This window comes from Ambystoma mexicanum, chromosome 4p (genome assembly GCF_040938575.1).
Source record: "Ambystoma mexicanum isolate Mex_15411 chromosome 4p, UKY_AmexF1_1, whole genome shotgun sequence".
NCBI classification, from domain to species: domain Eukaryota; kingdom Metazoa; phylum Chordata; class Amphibia; order Caudata; family Ambystomatidae; genus Ambystoma; species Ambystoma mexicanum.
This window is the reverse complement of record NC_090927.1, coordinates 298416639-298438572: the sequence shown is the minus strand read 5'-3', so window position 1 is coordinate 298438572 and position 21934 is coordinate 298416639. Positions and strand designations below refer to the sequence as shown.

Genomic DNA, 21934 nt, shown 5'->3' with positions numbered 1-21934 from the left:
AATGACGGAACAGGGTTGTGAGTATGCCTTAGTGGTAGCCAACCTGGCACCACCCACTCTTTCACTGTGGTACCCATAGTACTGAGAATCAATCCCAGTACTTCTGATATATGGGCCAGGGGTATTTTCAGATCATGTACAAGGCCATTTGCAACATGGTGCCAACTGAATGTATTGCGCAGCGGCAATCTGCGCAGGACAAGGGTCCTCATTACGCGTTTGGCGGTATTTCCTGTCTGGCTGACCAATTCTGCCACTTGTACCCGGGCTGAATCCGTCTGATTGCAAGTGGCAGAAGGGTGGTGTTCAGCCCCATTCTTGGAGTCTGCAGCAGTCTGTGGTGGATTTGGAGGAATTACTGCCCACAATATTTTGGCCTGCTATAAAAGTTAGGGTATCTCCTCCACTTTACCACCAATTCTGGAATTTGGCAGATCAGGAAAGTTGTGGCAAAGTGCCGGCAATTCCATAGTGTCAACTTTACTTCAGCTTTTTCCCCGCACCTCCAAGCTCGTAATGAGGCTCTACAATATTTTGATGGTCATTCAATAGTATACGAATGATACAACAAGGTTTAAAAAAAGTAATTGCTGCGCAACCCATTAAAAATGTATTGCAAAAGACACATCAAAGATTTTGCCGCTGGCAATTCTTCTCTTTCCTGTCAATTATTGCGAGTCTGTCCCAATAAGCTTAAAAGCTCACCATCGCGCCCAACCATGCTGCAAGTGATTTTATCACACAATGCCATTGCACCAGGGACACCATCCCTATCTGGTGCCACTGCACTGTGTGCTTTAATAGAGGCGGGGGCATCTGGTAGGGAAGTCTTGACCTTCTTTTAAAGGAGGAATTGCCAAGGCAGACCTACATCATCTCATCTTCTGCTGTTGCCCGCATGCCACTGGCTCGCTGCCTCGTCCCGCTCGAGTCATTTCATCTTTAGATGTTCAGTGCAGCTACTGTGAAGTTCTTGTTGAAGCCTCTATGTTCTCCAGTGTGCTCTCCATCTGGGATCTTTTCCAGCCTGTGTGTTACCTGTCTGGTTCTGTTTTGATCATAGAATTTGCGGTATCCGCCAGATATTAAAAGAAATAATTTGATGGCTTGTGATCACTACAAGAATGATCAAACCGGCCCATGTGCTGCCTCCTCCTAGCGTATAGCCTGGTATTCTCCGTACTGTGTCTCTGAAATGCCTGCCTCGGACCTAATGTGGTACAATTTGCCCTTTTCGACCCCACCATGTCTGCTAGGATATTGATAAACTTATTCAGTATTTCATCTGGTAAATAATAGCATTCTAACATAGCTTATTAAACATTCTATGGGGCACTATGATGGTATAATTGACTGACACCCTAGTGGGAGCACCTGAGCAGAAAGCAAGATCAATTATCTCATAATAGTCAATTATCTCATAATAGTGCCCTGTGAAATGTGCATCAATGCTATTGGAAGATACTTTCTGTTCTGTAGCAGCAAACTCGCATAGCTGCCTTCAATAAGCTCACATTCAATCACTCTTCACTCAACACTGAGACTGTGGCCTTGATCACCATTAGCAATCAGCGTGGGTGTGTTCCATTCCGTTAACCTGGTCACGAGAGATTCCAAACCTGTTCATCTAAACGAGACAATCAACCCGCAAAAAAGATGCCTCCATGGAAGAAGTAAAGGGAGCCCGAGAAAGAGAGCCTTTTTATTATCATGGTGGCCATGATGTGTTCCAGGAGATTCAGCTGGGAGTGATGGACCGAAAAGGTACTGGACTATAGGGTAGAAAAGTAGAGGTGTGTGTGTCCCACTGCTAGGAACATGGGGTCAGACCATCATATACCTCCCACACTGCGAACCATGTGACTATCTGGGGCACACCAATAAGCTGCGAATATTGCTTAGGGGACAAGCGACCCGCCATTTTGTGTTAATTTCCTTTAGGAGTTGGAACATTATATATATACGAGCATGGCGGTAGCCGTGCCTGTATGGCTACAGCCATGCTCGCTACCAGCACTGCTTCCCGCGATTGGGCAATAACCGGCACATTACGAGATGAATGGGTCAGTAATTGCCCATTCGCGGGTGGCGGTATTGTCGGGCTCCCGATCCCCATTGTGCCCGATATCAACGATGCTGGCGGCATTACGAGTTATGCTCGCGGGTGCCGCACAGCCCACCAGGTAAGACCTGGCAGGCTGTCAGGAACCCGCGAGCAGAGCTCGTAATGTGGCGGGCCGGTATGAACAGTACCGGTGCCTTACCGGCACCATTCATACCGTCACTGCCAGGGTCCTAATGAAGCCCAATGCCTTTCCTTTGGCCTAGTGTCCTCTTACTTTTATGTTGACCCTGTCTCCAAATGTGTTGTCTTGAAAGCTAATCTGTACTCACTTTCAAAATGTGTTTTTGGTCCAATGTGAGTTATTACTTCTCGCAATATTACTTTAAAAACACATTTGAATAGAATATGTTGCTGTGCTCTTTGAAAACAGATAATAGATTTTATGGATTGTAATGTTCTCCACTGAAATATTTATTTGGACTAAATAAATAGTGAAGGTAATCGCGATTAACAACAACGGTTGGCATATCGCCTACACACAGGACACATCCCTGGGGTTGTCAAGAGTGTTATGGAAATAGGTGCCAGTAGTTTGGGGAAGCTGCAATTCTCAGCATCAAATTTACCCTAAACCTCCGGCACCCAGTACAGCAATGTTGACAATTCTGTGAGGGCACCCACCCATGCCCTCACTGGTGATTAGATCATTCCCATACGTGCGGTGGCACCCTGAGCACACTTGGAAGTCCCGGTAGGTATGTGTGGCCTTCCATCTTTGTCCTATGGGGCCCAAATACTCAGAGGAGGCGTATGTGTAGCGGAAGAATGTGGCCCCTTCTCAGCACCCTGTCCTTACAGCGGTGGCTGAAGGGCCACACTACCCTAGATGGGGGCCTACTAAGCCCCAGAGTACTCTAGAATAAAGGGGCGCAGTCCCTAGTGTTGACTGAAGAACACTGCCAGAAGCATTACGGATCCATGACACCGCGTCATAGGATCCAGGAGATGCTAGTCCACCGGGGCATGCTTCTTGCTGCCCAAGAGACTTGCATAAAGGCTTCTTCATATATGTACCCTGCACACCCCCAGAAGCACAGGGTACATATCAATGGAAGGGGAGACTCCGCCCTTCTCCTAATACTCTTCATGCCAAAATTGTCATAAATTAGCTTGCCAGGGGGACCATCCTGCGGGCAAACCACTTCACACTAGGATTGCTATTTGTGATAGTGCCACTGGCCCGCACTTAATTTTGTTTAGGGGGCGTATCACACAAAGAACCCACCCCGTCCCACCCCTTAGCACGCATGCATACAATGCAGTTTCCTATTCTGTCCAATGTCAAGCTTTGCAGGAGCCACCCACGTGCCCCATGTTAGCACGGTTCTAATGGCTAACCCCCTACGCATGGCGTGACTCATTCTGAAACTACCTCAATGAAGCCCCAGCTTCAAGTGCTTTTATGGCACCATGTGATGGTTTAGTTGGAGACCAGTACAGGAGAAACGAATGCCAATGTTCAGAGATTGCATTGCCCGTGTAGCAAGGACTCCTTGAGGAGGTGGAGCCGGGGCTGGCACGGATCCCAGAGAAGGGAACATTCAGCACCTCTTTCAGCTGAGCCATATAGATATGCGTGGCACAAGTGGCATCTTTCCAGGTCAGGCAGGATACCCCCAGTCTTCCTCTGACAGGAATTGGAGGAATTCCTTTTGAAACAGGGAAAACGTTTTTTTTTTTTTTAGAACTCATACGATTCGGAAGGAAAATTGGCACACAACAGTGTTTGTGGCTATTGTTTGTTGTATAACACTATTTGGGCAGCCGGAAAGCACTGTCTTGGGTGGGTTTCTGGGAATGGCGGGGGACTAGCAGGGGAGAGAAGCTATAAAGAGTCGAGTCAGTGATCATCACAGAACAGGGATGTTTTCAGACACCTCCAGAATATGCAAGTCAGTTTCTAGACACGGGTGTAGAAGCGGGAGGGGCAAAGGGAAGACCCTGGAGTGTGAAAGCACCCTCCAGTGGAACGCCTGCACCTTGGCATGTGAGGGAGACATTGTATTTGAGCAGTCAGCCCTAAACCTCTGGTATAGGATCAGTTGGCAAGTCTGCATCACATGTCTAGGGGGCGGGAGGATCAACATTACATGCATGTGATGAAATGACTGCTGCTCTGCAGGAGTGCAGGGATGAGTAGTGTCTAGAGTGCTTACTCAGCTCCACCCTAGTACTGGACTGGCGGAGATCCCAGGCATAAAGGTGAAACGGACACAACCTGAATGTTATCCTTCCTGCACCCCTTTTGATAGCGTGGGCCGACTGCGTGCTATACTCTCCAGGGGTCAGAATATCAAAGATGTGCACCCGTGCTAAAAAGTGAGCAAATGCTTTGATGCAAAATGGAGCAAACAGATTTTGTCACAATCCATATTACCTAAAAACATTTGCATGCATGCAAGCAAAAATGAATCGGGCACTTGTTGTATTATGTTTGCTGCATAACATACAACAAAACCTGTCTACTGCATTTTTTTAATGCTACGCAGCACACATCATGAATAAAACAGGCTACTCTAATTTTTCTCAGGTGAAAACATTTGAGATAATACTGATTGGGGCTGAACCTTTTTGCACAATCTTTGATAGTCCGACCCCCAGAAGGGGGTGCCAGCTGGCACAGCTGCGACACAAACAACAATCGTTTACAGTGGAAGACAAATAAAAGAATGTGAAACCGAGTTCCACGCAAAATAGGATCTTTATTTAAACTAACGAAAATGGACACAACTAATCATAACACTACTGGCCTACTACTGCAAGGGAAAACAGGGAGAAAGCAGATTTTAAAGTAGAGCACTCTGGGTTGAAAGACAAGGGTGCTCAGGCAAAGATTTCAGCAGCAAAATGTCAAGCTCATTCCAGGAGGGGCAGCTCCTCACCAGATCCCTTATTTTCTTGCGTTGGCACAACAGCATTGAGCCAGTCTTTCTGGCATTGAGACAGTAGTCTGGGCACTTTTGGCACAGAGCCAGAGTCACGTTAGCTAGCGGTGTCAATGGGTTTCATCGATGCAGTGCATTTAGGCGGCAGCGACAGCTCCAAGACGCTGGGGACGGCCAGGGGTGGCGTCTGCCGCGCACTGGAAGACTCAGCGGCCTCGGGTGCAGAGAAGCACGGTTTGGCTTTCGGCGGTGAGCGGGCTCAGCTGACTTAACAAGGTATTGAGGTACTGCAGTGGCAACACCTTGGAATTTGAAGAACTGATGGCCAGGCAGCGGTGCCGAGCCAGCCACATTAGAAATCTGTTGGGTCGCTGATATGGAGATGGCAGAGCTGAGCTAGCACACCCCTTCATTTGCTGGGGAAATGTGGCGTCTGTTGCTCGCATTCTTTCCACCTTAGGAAACGTGTCAAAGAGAGGCGTTTCTCAAATGGAAAAATGTATCCCATATTCACAAATGGGACACACCAAGGATTCCACTGGAAGTATTTAGAACAGGGCCAGAGGAATGTGCAATACAATGAAGGATCCGGCCTGACCCATCTGTACTTTTTTCTGAAGTCTAAACAGCTGTGGTATCTACTGAATGCATTACTATCTAGTCACGGGAGGATAGCTCAGGAGCAACGGGCTCGCTTTGGCAGCAAGACGACACAGAGCACCAAAGGTTCGATCCTGGGGTCTGCTTAGAAAGCACGTTATAAATAACCTATCATATCTCTTTCTCAGGTAGGGAGCTTGCAACATGCTAATGCATGCAAAGGGGGCTGTCCAGTGCACCAATTACACTAACTCGTGGCCCCCAAGAGATGCACTGGTCACAGCTATGAAGACAGAGGCCTGCCCATTTAAGAGGGCTGGGCATCAGGGGAAAGTAAAGAGAATACACTTTTCTTGCATGTCTAATTCTGTGAGAATCGGACTCTGGATTTCAGTTATTCTATTGTGTATGATTTTAAATAACACAGACCACACGCCATATGTCGTCGGAGTGCTGGACACTTGGTCGCTCGACGAAAAACATACCTAGGATCGGGGAAATGATAAATAGGCTAGGGAACTAATTGAAAACAATAGCGCTTCAGGGGGGAGAGACATTTCCCAGATCTGTAAATACTAAGCGATGGACATAATTTAGGGATGGGTCATTATCTGAAGCTATAATTACCTCTTAAGAGACCCACCCTCCTGAGGACCATAAGGCTATCGGCAGATGGTGTCAGTTGCAATAACGTTTTTGGAGTTGTGCTGGTGAATTGAAAATAATATACTAGCGAGTAAAGTAGATAGGCAAAGTGTGTAATGGAATTAGATGAGGTTTTATTTTGTAATATTTAAATAACAGAAATGAGAAAAAGTGGGAGGAGCTACCTAATGGCCTGCCACCTTTGGGGTCTTCTGGGAAGGGGGGTTTACATAGGGTAGGAACAATGTGGGAAGAGTTGATTAATTACTTTCTGTTGTTTCCTTGTCTGCTTCTGAAGTCAGAACATTTGGAATGCGGTCAATATCTTAGTTATTGACTGCATTCCGAGCATTCCAATTGTCGGAGATCATCGTGTTGATAGCTGTTACTATTACCCATTAGAATGACACTCAACGTATGGAACGGTTGAGTTGTTCCCCCCTGGAATTCCAACCTGCGTCCTGCAGGCTGGACACAGATATTTGAGGGGATAGCTTGACTCGCTGGCTATTTTATCATCTAACCTTACTGGCTCCCGCTAAATTCGTCATTTAGGAAACCCCAGGTAATACCAGTTCTCTGACTATGAAGCCAGTGCTACCTTTAGCCGTGGGCGCTGTGGGGATGGTGTTTGTTTTCTTGCACACTCAGGCCAGTGTTGAAGGCTCAGACAAGACAGCCTCATAGGTAAACAGGAAGCGGGTGAGTTTTTTCGCGTGTTTATGGCTTTCGAGCTTGCTTTTTCTCACTGCGGTGGGTGGCTGGGGCATATATACTCGTGTCCCACTGCATTATAAATCAGGTCTGGCTTCCTTAACGAGGCCTTGCAGGATTCCCTGGAGTTCCACAGACCGCTCCCTCTGGGACAGGAAAACAAATGCAGAAAAAACACCCTGGAGGACTCTTTCAACAAGCGCGCAGACACACCGTGTCCGTTATTTATGGGCTGCAGCTGAGCTCTGTTAGGAGCTCCTCAGACGCTGCCACGGGAGTGCCAACAGCTAGCCCGTGACCCGTGTCCCCCCCCATGCCTTGCACCCCAACAGCTGCTGCAGCCCGGGCAAAGTCTCCCGAGGGGGCCCGTTACCTGATCACAACCACTAATAGCCATCAAGGCAATTCACGAAGATGCTCCATGGAGAACATAGAAGGCACATAATGCCAAAAAAATAGCAGTACAAGGAAAAAATAGAATCTAAAAGGAACTAGTTCAATGTGTTATGCTAAGTTTGTATTAAATTTGCAACAAGGCTTTCTATCCGGTGGAATTTAATTCAGTTTTACAACTAGGGAGTACAGCTTAAGCACCTAAAGCAGGGCTCTGCAAACCATTGGCACTCCGGATGTTTTGAACTACAGATCCCATCTGCCTTAGCCAGCATAGTCGATGCTGAGTGATCATGGGAGTTGTAGTCCAAAACATCTGCAGAGCCGGTGGCCTGAAGGAAACACACTATTATTCGGGGGTAGGAGAAAGGTGTGGAGGCGCTGGGATTTCCCCGCCTTTCGTTATTTAGGTGTCTGGGATTTTTACGTCCAGGTTATTGCTATTTTGGAGGAAATGTTACTATACTCCAGAACTTCCATTTGAGATGTTCACTATTCTGCGTGATAAAATGAGGAGCATGTGTCATTGAATCTAATAGAATAATGCTTGTCTGGCGTGGCATGGGATGCCCGCGTGCTCTTCTCTCTGTTCGCCATCACTTACAGGCACCAGAAATGTTTTCGCTTTTTGTTGGTCCAGGAGATAACATTGATTCTACCTCAATCCTTCTGCCTTTCGTAGCATTGCGAGGTCTTCAAAATGGCGGAAGTTGCGCTATAAAAGACCACTTTACATTACATTATCGCAGTGGAATGAATGCGCTTATGTTAGGAATATGTGTGTAAGTGGAAAATGATCAGTTTACCATCAGACACATTGATACATTCTGAAAGATCTGTGGGGGTGCAAAGGTGGGAGTCCACTTTGCCCGCCTCATATTCTGCCCCACAGAGCTCACCTGGCAAGTCACAGGTTCAAGGTGCACATTAGGGCGTTGCTGTGAGGGCAAGGGATATGGCCCACACCCTTGGAAAAGATTGGGGGCTGTCCGGCGTAAACAAACCAAAAGACTGCCCACTCCCGTTTCTTCCGACAGAAAGCCCGTTTCTTGATAATTGGGAGTCATCTGGACCCTATGGAATGTAGCCCTTTTTCTTAATTTGGAAATAATGAAGGGGATACAACACATGAAAGGGTTCAGTGTAATTTTGTATATTTCAAATCTGCCTTTTTGTAATTCGGCTTTTGAATTTGGCCGACTGTCTTGGCTCTTTATTGTTTGCAGTCAGAAACCTGCAGCTCTCCAGATGTTTTGGAGTCGGGCTCTCATGCCCCCCACCCATTGACTATTCTGACTAGGGCTGATAGGAGTGTAGTCCAAAAAAGGCTGCCGACCCCTGCTTCACAGCGTGGGGTCGTGGATAATGCCCCCTTGTGTCTCGTTTCCATCCTTCTCTTCGCCCCTGCCAGTGCCTAGGTGTTTTTGTTTTGACTGTCGGGTGCCTCTGAAAGCGCTGCTTTATCGCCAAAGCTACTGTCCTGGGAAGTGAAGATAGGAAAGAGATGGGCGAGAAGTGAAGAGGGATACACAGCCTGTGGGTGTTGTCTGGCTGTTAATCCAACAATTGACTGCCATTGGCTATGCTAAACCCTATAGCCTTTCCCACCCACTTCCATAACACATCCATCTCGGAACACTCTATCCATTTCTGTGCTTTCTGAGCAGCCTTCTGAAAGGCCATGGCTTATTGGAAGCGATAATCCAGGTAAACAAGATGCCAATCTAATACAGCTGTTTTGGCCAAGGGTGTGACTTGATTTATAAGCAGAATGTGTCATTGCATCTGTTCCTTTCACTGAATTCCTGTTAAAATGAAGCACTGGCAAATCCAACAGTGTCCCCTCTTTTATTAGGCATTAGACAGACATTTGCCACTCTCTACCATAATATGCCCACGTACCATCACAATTTGCCATTTTATGACAGTGGGGCCTGGGAAATGCAGATACTATGCCTAGAGAAAAGTCAAAACTGTTGGGTTTGCCAATGTTTTTTTGTTGTTGTTGTAATATGTTGTTCCTTTTTCCTTTGCTCACTGGCCAATTCTCAGGGTGAAGAAGGTGATGTTCAGAAAGCGGTTTCAATTTTCCGGTAAAAGATGTCCCCTAGTATAAAGGATGGTCCATCTCCTATCTCCTAGCTGCGTGAGGACTACATTACTGCAGAGGAAAATGAAAAATATACTGTGACATTGTCACTTGAGACAGAGCAAAGAACACATTGGGAACATTGCATTGCGCCTCACTCGTACATCTTGCTAAAGCATGTGATGAAGGGCAGAATAAGGCCAGCAGCACCTAATGTTCAAGGTTGGTGGGAAAAAGGACACAGTTCACCAGCACCAAGTTCACGTGACCCCATGCAGTAAAAATCAGTAGAAGTCCCCAGAAATCTTGGACTGCACTTATTGCCACCGTCATCTGAAGCCAAAGACCATGTGCAGCTTACTGTAGAGGCAATGGTGCTGGAGTCAGTGCTCAAGTTGTGGGAGCATGCAAGGCAATGGCATCCGGCCACTTTCTTTAGAGGGCGGACACCGTTGCCATAGATGTGTCGCGATGCTTGTTCAAATCATTGCCCCTCCCAAACGATTTAGAATGCGGAAAATATATTAAAACATGGAGAATGCGTAAAGGGTGGTGGAGGGGGAAACCTTATGAGTGGAAGCAATTGGCGGGAGACACATGTATTCTGGGAAGTTATGTAGGGGGAAAAACTAACCATTTGCTTTGCGATAGTGTTATGTGGAAATGGACATTTCTATGTGTCCTTTTATTTGCAATGTTGTACATGACTTTTAGTTTCCCCACTGTATTCAGTGTATTGCACAATTTAATTTTCCAAAATATTGGGTGACTTATTTTTCCCAAATTTATTTTCCTCAGTGTCCCTTGCACTGTGTGGGTGGGGGGTTGTGAACTCAAGCCATGATCCCTTTAAAGAACCAGTTTTATCTGTTGCTCATCAGCAGCCTGGAACCCCTTTCAACTCTTCCTCCCACTCGCCCCACATTATAATTAATCTCCCCTTTGTCTTGGCATGCCGCCTCTCTGAACCCTGCAAAACCAGTTGCACTTGTTGTGTCCATCATGGGTGGGGCGCTCTGGAACGCAACTTGTCCACACAATGTAATTATCCTGAGTCACCAAGCGAACCCCTGTTCTGGGAACCCCCACCATTCCCTAGTCCAACAAGTAACCTTCTCTTTGGCCCCAACTGCCCTATATAATTGCATCCCCCCCATACCCTACAATTAACATCCCCTCTGGGCACAAACTGCGAACTCCCCTGACCTGGGAATCACACACAATAGCTGAAAGTGTTTGTCCCACTCTGCATCACATCTACCCGGAAAACGACCTTGGCAACACTTTCCCAAACACTTGCCTGGGTGAGGGGGCTGGCCTTGAACACGACCCTGGCAACACATGCCCAAACAAACACTTGCCTGTGTGAGAGGCTGGGCCTGCAGTGGGAGGGGACAACAGCCTTATATATGCCTGTCGACAGAGGACTAGGGGGTCTCTTTTTTCCTTGGCTGCTGGCGGTGTGGTGTGCTGATGTGGGTTGCGGGCAGAGGCTGCACAGGCCCTTCTGGCAGTTAACCGTTCCTCCTGTCTGGCCTTATTCTTCTCCCCTGGTTCCATTCCTCCCCAACCCTGCTCTATTTTTCCAAAAGTGGGTCTCCTGTCCTCTCTGTCTCTCCTCCCCCTGCTTCTCTCTACTGGCCTCTCAGTCTCTGTCCCCCTGTTCCCTCTGTCCACCTGCGCCTCTGTCCCCCTTTGCCTCTGTACCCCTACTCCCCCTGTACCCCTATTCCATCTGTCCCCCTGTTCCCTCTGTCCCCCATCCACCTGTGCCTCTGTACCCCTGTGCCTTTGTCACCTGTGCCCCTGTGTGTCTGTCCCCCTGTGTGTCTCTCTGCGCCAGCCTCGCTCTCCTTTTCCCCCTCACCATCTCTACCAGCCCCCCTTTCTCCCTTGGTGTCCCTTGCCCCCTTTGCATCCAAGGGTACTCCCCAGGCCCCGGGTTCCATGACAGTGTGTGTGCCTAGCTAGTCCAGTGTGTCGAATGTATCCTGCTGGCAATGAGTTTACTCCTCTTCCTGTAATAAATATGTTCCTGGTTTCTACAAAGACGTTGGTGCCTTCATTGTGTTCCCACTTTTCCATGTAACCTGTCTGTTATTACCAGAGGGAGGACCCAGTATGTCTGCATACACAACTCATCCTCACCGGGTCTGTTGACTCCCTGGTCCAAAACTGTGGCACTGTCTGGGGTCTCCCTCACGGCCTCCCCCATTTTGGCCTGCCTCCCACTTCCACAGTTATGAAGAATATATTGCATGTGCGCGACAGTTACAACATTAACTAATGTTGCATTTAGGAGTAGGCCTGAATCCTCGCAGGCTGTGTTGGAGACACAGAACAACAAGGCCGTAAGCTTTTGCTTGATTATCTCACATCCCAATTCCCAGGTGCGGCACAGAACATGCACGTACAACCACAAATAAATGTATCGAGGCAGAGCTTTGAACAATTAGGTAGGAATTCGAGCGGCTGAATGGGAGAAGGGCTGCGGTCCAGTACGAAGGCCATGCTCATGGGAGCTTGGGCAGAGGTGTTGGGTTGCCAAAACATGAATTTAGATTTAGGACATTAGGGCCCCCCCCCAGAATAATGGTCATTCTATTTCAACTACCAGACATACAGAAATAACACTCTTAAATCAGCAAAGGGCGATGCCAATTCAGTGGGGACGGGGGATGGGGACCTGTGTGTCTGGGATGAGAAAAGAGTTGTTTTGTTTGCAAGGACCAGGCTGACCTCGAAGTTATCTGCCGAATTCATGTTGACGACCAGGTGCACATCACGTGGCTAGGAGTAAAGACTGGGTTGTGCCTTTTAAGCTTAACCAATTTTGTTTGCAGAACTTGAAGGAGGAAGAGGCCATTACCCATGTTTGGTGAAGATGGAGGAGAAGACGACACAGCCAATTGTAAAAGGCACTATATGTAACTATTAGCATGTTAATAGGCGGCAGCCAATGGGGGATGAGTACTGTATATTGAGTGCGTCATGAATGACGATTTGTACATTTATAAGGTGAACTCCCTCTTGAGGCTGAGAGAGAGCTCTGTGTCAGTAGACTTATAACCCTGCCACCTTTGTATTCAAAATAAAGCTTGCTCTTCTCGAAAAAGAGTGTACAAATCCTGTTTCCTAGCAGATTGTTTTTACTATGTCTGGTTGTTGTGGTGTTACCCTACAGGCGTTTCAGGAATTTAAAAAAATTATGAAAAATAATTTACTAGCTTCCATTTTTGTGTGTTAGGCTTGCTACATACGGTGCCTGAATCCGCAATCGGAACCAAGATTGTCAGGATTAGAGGCAAGCCACCCCACAAGAACACAAGAAGGTCCACTTACAACATCAGGCAAATATCTCATTAGGCTTTTACTTTGCAGGGCTATTTAAAAACAATGCTAAAAAGTGGGCACCGATTATACTTTAGTAGCAACATTGTAGGATGCTCTACTATTGGGTTCGTTTTTGGGCTTTCATGAAATTCTTATATGCCCTGTACACTTTCTTGGATTTGTTAAGAAAATCCCCCAGTTTTTTTTAGGTTTTAGTTGGAGAGAACAGGCATGACAGATCTAACCCAATTACATTTATTTGAATGAACTCAGGACGGCGGCACTCGGGCAGCAAGTGAGTGCTTCTAAACCTGTGATCACCAGGTTGGGTGCCTAGCCCTTACAGCCCTTCCATTTGTTTCTAGATCCCCTCCTCTCTGTCTGCTGTATCGGGGGAATCATAGATATAACGTGCCTTGTTCCTGATAACAGAGCGCATACACGTCAGCATGATCCATTAGGGAGATGATAGCCCACTGATACTTTCTTTGCATGCTGGGACTTGTAGTCCCAGATTTATAATCAAAGAGAATCCAGGACTATAAACCCGAGTATGTTAAGCACAAAAAACAGAACTGGACTAGCTTGTCCAAATAGGACGTGTAGCTAGAACCAATAGAGCTCAGGCGCAGGTTAACACTTGGACAGCTCCCCAAACTCCCCCATGCCCCCAGCCCCTCCTCCATGGTGCACAGCAGCCCCAACAAAACATGATATGGACCCTAAATTGGAGCAGGACAAAGACTGCGTTTCAATGGCTCCGTAAAAGGCCAATCAACATCGGTGCGCATGTGGTTTGTTTACAAAAAACAAGAAATACCCAAACAGAGGCGGATTTAACAGTGGGACAAGGGGCAAATGCCCACGGGGCGGGCGGGAAGGGAGCATGCTATGTGTCTCTCACCTCAAAGGCACATGGCTTCCCAGTGAGGTCTTATTTTAACACAACTCAGCAGCAGACCACTAACAACAGGAAATGCTCCCAGGTACCTGGCAGCCACTATCGCTGCCTTAGAATTCTATAAGGTTTTAATAACCTATGTGAGTGTGATTGCTGGCCGATTAGAAGTGTTGGTGGCAGAGAACAAATTTCTGTCAGCAAAACCTGCTGAGGTGGCCAGGCTGTTTCCAGAAAGAGCCAGACTCCTAAAAATCACACAATACCAATGATCTAAAAAGACAACTTAAAAAACATGGAACATTTAACCCTAGAGTGCATCATTGCTGCACTTGTGACAGCCATTAACTTCTTCCACGCTAAGCCGCGCCCAAGTCCCATCTACCCAGGGCCGTCTGTCAACATTGCCCCTGGGGCCGTAAACCAAATATATCAGCTGAAACAGTGCATGGCTGGGTAGCTCTTATTTTTGGTAAATGTCTAATTTTTGACAAATACAGGTAGAGTCAGAACTTGCCCCATGCAGCTAATATTAATCGCTTCTAGTCATGATCTAGCAGTCCAGAATTCAAGATTAAAATAAATAAGAGCGTAAGCGGGATCATAGGTTCCTGCACACTTCCAAATGGTTTGCAAACTATGGCTTGTTTCTGGTTTGAATCCAGCGTGACCTCAGCAGGAATGCGTGCTCATGCGCAGTGTGTGGATTAGAGCCACTGAGAGGGAAACGCTGCATTCTTAATCCCCTGTAGTGTGGGCCTCGGCTCAGTGTTTACCACTTGTTCCTGTGCCAGAGCAGGCCATTGCTAGTTTCTTGGGAAAGCTGCTTCACTTTCTGCCCCCTCTTCTTCGCGCACCTCCCCATCCCCCCCTCTCCTACATCCACAAACCCCCCATTTTTATTTTCACTACGTATGCACGTTCCAAATGTCACAAGGCCTAGTTGGACCGTTTCTCGTTTTATTATTTATTTATTGTCATTGTTACTGTTTTATTTTCTGCCTTGTTCCCTTCCCCTTTGCCATGTGGCGCCTTGAAACACTGTTCTGTTGTATAGGCGCCTTGTAACTATCCAATAAATAAATATTGCAAATGTCTGTCAACAATTCTAAAAGTTCCCCTATCTCTCTCTATCTATCAGTGGTTAGCCTTAGGGAGAAGAGAAGAACCCCCGGCATTCTGCGGGTTCTAATTCTGTATAATTCCATATTAGTGGGCTGTGGCATGCCAGTGAAAGTGCAGTGTGATGGGGGAGAGGGGGAGGGAGGAGAGGAGGGCTTTGGGGGGGAGGGCACGGAGCCACGAGCACTGCAGGCTGCCTCGCAAGTGTTGTTTTCCCAGTCATTATAAATGGGGCCTGCCACGGCCGTCAGAGCACACGAAGCCGTGATTGATGACGTGGGGGGTGGGGTGGGAGCCCGCGGAGTTCAAGAAGGGCCCTGACCTGCGAGGGAACACACATCCAGTGCAGTTGATTAAAGCCCACTGTGCATACAGAGGTGAAAGGTCAACCGACGCCCAACTAGGCCCTCGCGTGGGGACAGGACTTAATACAGGCCCTCTTGCACACCAATAGCTACGCACGGCAGTTTTAACTATAAATTAAGACAACCAGTAACTAATACAATGTATGAAGTTATACAATAATCTCTCTGCGTATTTACACCGGCGATCGTTCTCCGTTTCCCAACACTGAACTGAGGATACATTCAGAATGATGGCTGCAAATACCTCCATTGTAGGATTCAGTGGTTCGCCCAGTCCTGTTTTTGTTTCCTTTGCATTCCATGACACGTAATCATGTGTTTACGAAAACTATCAGAATGCGAAGAATAAAACCAGGGCTAGAGGAGCTATTCACCGTAGCCTTTGTCCAGGTAGCTTTCTCACAGAGTTAATAAATTGCACTGTGCAGGGCTGGGACTTCCTCGAAAGTTTCCTGTCAGTAACAGCTCAGGTGACCAGATGCCACCGGGCAGCCACTTTCAAAGTGTCGAACTACATTCGCTAAACCAGTGCATTATGGCAGCTGGAGACTTCGCTCATGGCAACAACCCTTCGTGATTCCATGTCATTTGCACTCGGGTGCTCCAGGTCTGGGCTTTCCTTTTACAGATCATTGGCTACAGGTGCTCAAGTTCATGTTGTACATGGACGGTGACAAGACCGCAATGCATTAGCTTGTTAAATGAAATGCCAGGATTGCAAAGTGTTGTCTTAGACAGATGGAGTAATCTGGTCACCCTAATACTGTGGACAAATAGGCTTAATTACTTCGAATGTAAACCTTCTTTTACCACCCTTGGAACTCTCTATGAGTGTACTCTTTGCTTCCCTCCAGAAAGGGCCGGCCTTAGGGCAGGGCGGGCCAGGCGACCGCCCGACACGCCATGTCCCCCAGGGCGACATTAGTCCCCTGCCACGCCAGCTCAGGGGAGTCTTTGAAGGGCTCCCGAGCTGGCGTAGTGGGAGAAGGCGTGACAGGGGCTCTTTTGTTATTAAATGCACTCGCGACGGCAGTGCCCATTTAATAACAATAGGGTGCTGATGCTTTCAATCAGCACCCTATTCAGATGATAACCTCCTCGCTCCAACGCTGGAGCGAGGCAGTTTTCATTGGAATACGGCAGTCATGTATTAGTATGAGCGTCCTATTCCAGTGATTAACCCCCTGCCAGGTGCGGGAGTGGGGAGGTAGAAAGAAAATGTGGTGCTCCTGCCCCCACACCCCTCGCGCAGGGCGGGGGCTTGGAGGGTGCCAATTTGCCTAGGGCGCTGCTGCCGCTAAGGCCGGCCCTGCTTCCAGAGACAGATATAAAGCTGTGCCTCTGATGCCAGGCTCCCAAGCCCTACACGAGCCACCCAATCCTCCCTTTATTCCTTAATTTCTACAAGAATCCCAGAGAGGGAACCCATCCTTCCTAACTTCCCAATTTATCTTCCCCAACCGGGGAGAGGGCCGAGGATGCCATTATCACATACTGCTATACCAAAGAGGAAACATAGGTTTCCCGACTTGGGAATGGGCAACGAGGGTACCAGGGGGAGGACGCCATGTCCAGATACAGCTAGCCCACAGAGGAAACAGGCAGGTAAGGACCATCAATACAGGAATGGGCAAGATGGGACCAGAATCCTCTAAACAAAACATCGCAATCACCAGGGTTGGCGAGCACGCCTGCTTCAAACAGGTACACAGACCACTAAAATAGCACAGAGGAAAACTGCCACCCCATCATACCTGCCAACTAGACAGACAACCTACAATACCAAACTCACAGAATAACCATAGATCTGGAGCACAAAAAAACGCCAAAGACCACTAACCCCATCTAGAAAACCTCAACTTTCCCCATACACTTCTCACACAGAAACCCACACAACCACTTCTCCGCACAGCAATCCACATGTACTTCACCACACTAAAACAACAGACAGACAACACATAACACGTACCAACAGCACATGGGAACTCTCAACGACCCGATAACAGCACTCGCGCTCAGTGAACAGTGAAAACCGAACTGAAGCTGCCCACAGGACATCACAGCTCTCACTCTCCTATTCCCACTACACCCTACTAAGCCCCCACCCCTCCTCTTTCAGATCCACTAGAGCGCCTGGGGAACACTCCGGTGGTTATGGTGAACGGTACAAATACCTTTAACATTAACATAGCTAGCCTTGCCATTCCCATTACAGCCTACAGGTCCCCTGATGCAAAGGAAAAATAGGAATGGGTGATGGGACAACACATACACTTGCTCAGCACATGCCTGGTTGGTTTCCAGCAGGAGCCATGTGATGGACCTTACAGTACCATCAGACCTCAAAATTCAGTACTTTCCACACAGAGGAATTTCGTCTTGTTTGGACCACAGTTGGTAATGTGCATGAGTGAATTGGCCATCATGCGGAATACCATTGAATCGTTGATAAGAGAGCACAGCAAGGTAAGTACTTGTCTCTGATGTTTGCATTAAACATGCAATAACGCGTTGGAATACAAGATAGACCGTCTCAAGCGTTCAACCTTCTGTGAACGATAAATGAAGCACTATTATCAAGTGCCACAATGAATCGCAGTAAAACTGGTGTAATCACTGTGGGGAAGGAAGAGGAGATTGGGCGTTAGACCAACCCCATCCCCCACCCCCTCCTGCTCCCTCCGGGCTACCCTGACTTCCGGCGCTAAGTCAGTGACGCGGGAGGCTGGCTCTGGGGTGTGGGCGGGGGTGGAGTTTGGGGGTTCGCCTCATATTCAGGAGCTTCAGGGGGCGGGCGCGGCAGGGTCCATGGAAGGAACAGGGGATAAAAAGGTCCATCACGAGTGGTGGATGGTACCTTCTTGCTTCCTGCCATTGGCCTGCCAACCGCCCACACCTCTGACGCTTCTCTGGGAAGACTTTATTTTGGATTTACTCTGCCAGACTAGAACTGTCTTCCACTGACTCTTTCCCCTAGGAGCTGCTCTTCGGCTGTTTTGTCCAGCTCGGTGCATCATCTGTGGTTTGTCCAGCTTCCACCGTCTCCATGTTTTTGCTGACATCGCCTCTATGGCTTGCCAACCGGCTAATCCTCGGTCCCACCAGTGTTGGGAGAAGCTGAGCATGAACTCTGATGGCTCCATATCCCTCCCGCCCTGGAATATGGTGTGGAGGGGAGTGTATGTCTTTTGTGACTGTATGGTCTGTAAGTGCCGGTGGCAGTGGGGTGAGCCGGTGGGAGAGCCGCCTTGGTGTCCGGTCCGGAGGCAGCGCTTGGAGTGCAGCAGGTCCAGAGGAGACCAATTGGTTCTTCCTAACTCAGAGTTTTGTTAGGACATATTTGGGTGGGTTCCATGCTTCCTACTCTGGGTGTGACAGTGCTTTTATTAAGGGGTTGGCAAGGATGGATTCAGCAGTCCAATCAAGAGCTTTGTTGGTGCTAGTGCAGGAACAGGGAGTGGGGAGCATGTTGGTGCAGCTTCAGGGATCCCTGGGCAACCCAACCCACGGCAACCCAACCGCGGGAAGACCACAAGTGCAGCGGCAGTTAAGGACAGACTGTTGTAACAGAACTTTGCCCCTGGGGGGGAGCCATGGTGCCGGTGGTCGGCAGGTGGGGTAGCCAGATCAGCATACATCAGAGGGTTTTGTGTCAAGAGGACACACAGCTGTATTCAGGTAGAGGTTGAGGCCATAGGCAAGCTACTAGCAAGACAAGGGTGGTGTAATATTGCATTTTCAAAACTTATCGTAACAGTATATTTTGATAAAGTGTGGCGAGTAGACCAACTCATGTCCGCTAGGCCGACTGGCTCTAAGGGGCCTTTAGTAAGCATGGAGGAAAGTGAGGTAGGGAGATAGACAGAAGATAGCTCAAGGTGTAGTCTTGTAGACTTGTGGTAGCCCAGGTTATTTCCTATAATCTCACACAGGAAATTCAGACTTTGGCTCGATTGTTCTTTACACCAGTGTCTTAGTACATGAGTTACCTACCTCAGTTAGCTCAGTGTGTTAAAGGATTACATTCAAGTATCTCCCCATGGTCTAAGGGCATTCCACCAACAAGGCGCCCCTTTTCCTGAATCACACCCATTCAGGCCATGTGTCCCTCCAAGGCATTCATTTTCTCACTTTTGGATTGCTTGTATTGAATGACAACACTTTTTGAAACAACTTTTTGCTGACTACAATGTCACATGACTACATTTTGCTGGGGATGTTTTCACATAGAACCCCCTGAGGCTTTAGGCAGAACCTCTGAACTTGTTCTGGGGTGCTCGGATATGCAGTTCAGGGCTGGCGAAGGCAAGATAAGCCCTTTTCTTCTCCAGTAAGGAAGGGTTGTAGAGAGCACTTGTTGGTTTCTGCCACCTGCAGCGGGCCAGTTCCTGGGTACCAGTGCTCCAGTTACAGCATTAAATAGCCACATGGTAACAAGTGGTTGTTTGGGATGGTAAGGCATAGTAGCCTGACTCTTCCTTGGAGCTCTCTGTATTCACCTCTATGGCAGAAGACCTCAGAGTGGACTGAACCCCCAACAGAGTTCCAGATGAATACTTTTTCTTACAAGGTCCAAAGATGAATCCACTAAGGGGGCGGGGGTTCAACCCCATCTGTAGGCAAAATGCTTCAGCTCATTGGTCCACAGCAAGCCCGTTGTTGGGGATCAAATCCTGGCTGCTGTAACACACGTCCTTTACCTGCTGGTGCCATACACAGAGTGCTTTGTCTGCAGGCAGTACAGAGAGAGCAGGACATTTGGGACAAGATCCCCCTGTGGTCTGATCCTCTCTTGTGTGTGCTCTAACTCCAGCCCCTTCCTCTGTCTTCCTACTTCTCACTGCAGTTTGATGCCACACACTGTTCTACTGGATTGTCCATAAATGGCAGAACCAAGGATCAAGGGGTTGAATCTGTGGAGTTAATGGAACCTCACTGCGCATAAATACCTGTAGGCATTTTAAAGTTCAGCTTGGAGTAATTTTGGAGTGAGACCTTTAAAAAGTTGACACACCGACTCAGTGACTCCAACCCAAGAGTTGGCATCATTTTTCTTCCAAAAGACGGAAATGGTGGCTCTTCCATAGCAACATACCCAATCCTGTTAGAAGCCAGTAATTGATCCTGGAGTTGCATGTAGCCTGTCCGCTCCACCCCGTCTCGCTTGCCAACCCATTGAACTGATCGGTATCCCCTAAAGCCTCCTCGACCAACACATTTGAAAGCCGTGATTGATGGCTGCTTAAGGCAAGCGATCAACTTGTCCCTATCAGCTGGTGTTGTACCCACATAGCACTTTAAACGTACCATGTTCCATGGAATCCTAGACCATGGCTACTAGATCATATAAGAACGGCATAGACTGGACACATAATGAAGCTCTGTGACTGTGTGACATCTGCTCCAGTTTGAAGAACTAGGTCTGGGAGATTCCTGGGGCGTGCCTTGCTGTGAGCCTACATTAGGTTATAGGACATTGCCCAGAATCTCCAAAATGTGAGTGTGACTGTTGTCATGGGGAGGGTGATGGACAGAGAGGAGGTCGGGTAGGAGTTGCGGCTATCCCCGCGTGTGGATGCCATGTACCGCAAGCCCAGGACCAAGGTCTGTAGTTTAGACTCCGCCTGTCTCCCTCTCCTTGCCGCCAGGTTGCGGGCCCATGCCTTTCATGGTGTATACACTGGACTGCATAAGGTTAGGGAGCCTTCTGAGAGGGCGGCAAGGACTCCCCACATGGAGGTGCAGAGACAAGATGCTTTTTTTTGGGGGCGGGGAGACGCCTGAAAGAGGAAGGGCCTGTGGGACGTACCATGTACATTTTGTTTGTCATCTATGGTCCTCCCCCACCCCCAGACTCCCCTGCATGGGAACAGCTCTGGGGGCTGGGGGGGGAGGCTACGCGGGGCCATGAACAACACCAATTGTAAACTGGTAGGTCTCAACAAGGGTGGTCTGTTCCACTTCGGAATTGCTAATGACAGCATATGGAGTGTTATTCTTAAAGCATTGGTATACACGTGGTTGAAGCAACAGTTCTATATATGCGTGTTGAGTAACTGATGCATCGCCGGCTCATACTGACTTTTTTTGTTGCTCTGAAGTCGTGGTCTATGGCCATAAGCGACCATTATTCCCTGTTCTTTGAAAGAGTCTTGGGTTTCTGGATCTGAACTCTGGGTGGTTAAATGGGAGGCTTAGCTGCGAAGGAAGCAATTACATTCGCTCTATAATTAATACCTGCTTTTTTATTCTCTGATGTTACTTGATCTGGAACCAGAATTTATTCTCACTGCCAGATTTGTGCAATTACCTTCGTTTTATGAAAGGTGGGATCATGGGACTTAGAAAGATGCATGTTGCAGAGGGGAGGAGGGGGCTGCAGCCCCTGCAACCAAAGCTCACACAGAAGGAGCAATTCTTGCACACTGACGAGAGCATTGTAAACAGTGGAAATGCACAGGAAGTGTGCTCTGGTGAAAGGGCTCCAGACTCAGGGCGGGAGCCATTTTAGTCCAGTCCTGGAAGATGTGCGGCTGGACGCCACCTGTTACCAAAACGCATGTGATTCGGGGAAACTCATTATATTTCCATATGTGCCTAAATTGTAAATATGTTGTCACAGATGGCTCAAAGAATGCTCCAACTTGCAGAGAAAGCTCGAAGGGTTTTATTGATCGCTTTGGCAGGGCGCTAGGGCTGTCCCTCACTGTGTCTGAAAGCAGCGTTGTCCACCCTGGCCCAGGCGTCTCTAGTTCCCGGTTTAGT

The 21934-nt window shown here is 48.1% G+C and overlaps 1 protein-coding gene across 2 annotated transcripts in view; it reads left to right on the top strand.

Annotated features, from left to right (window-relative positions):
• The window catches only part of EVA1A (eva-1 homolog A, regulator of programmed cell death), a 1077479-nt gene that overhangs the window by 82093 nt on the left and 973452 nt on the right, over positions 1 to 21934 (top strand). The window lies entirely within an intron of this gene.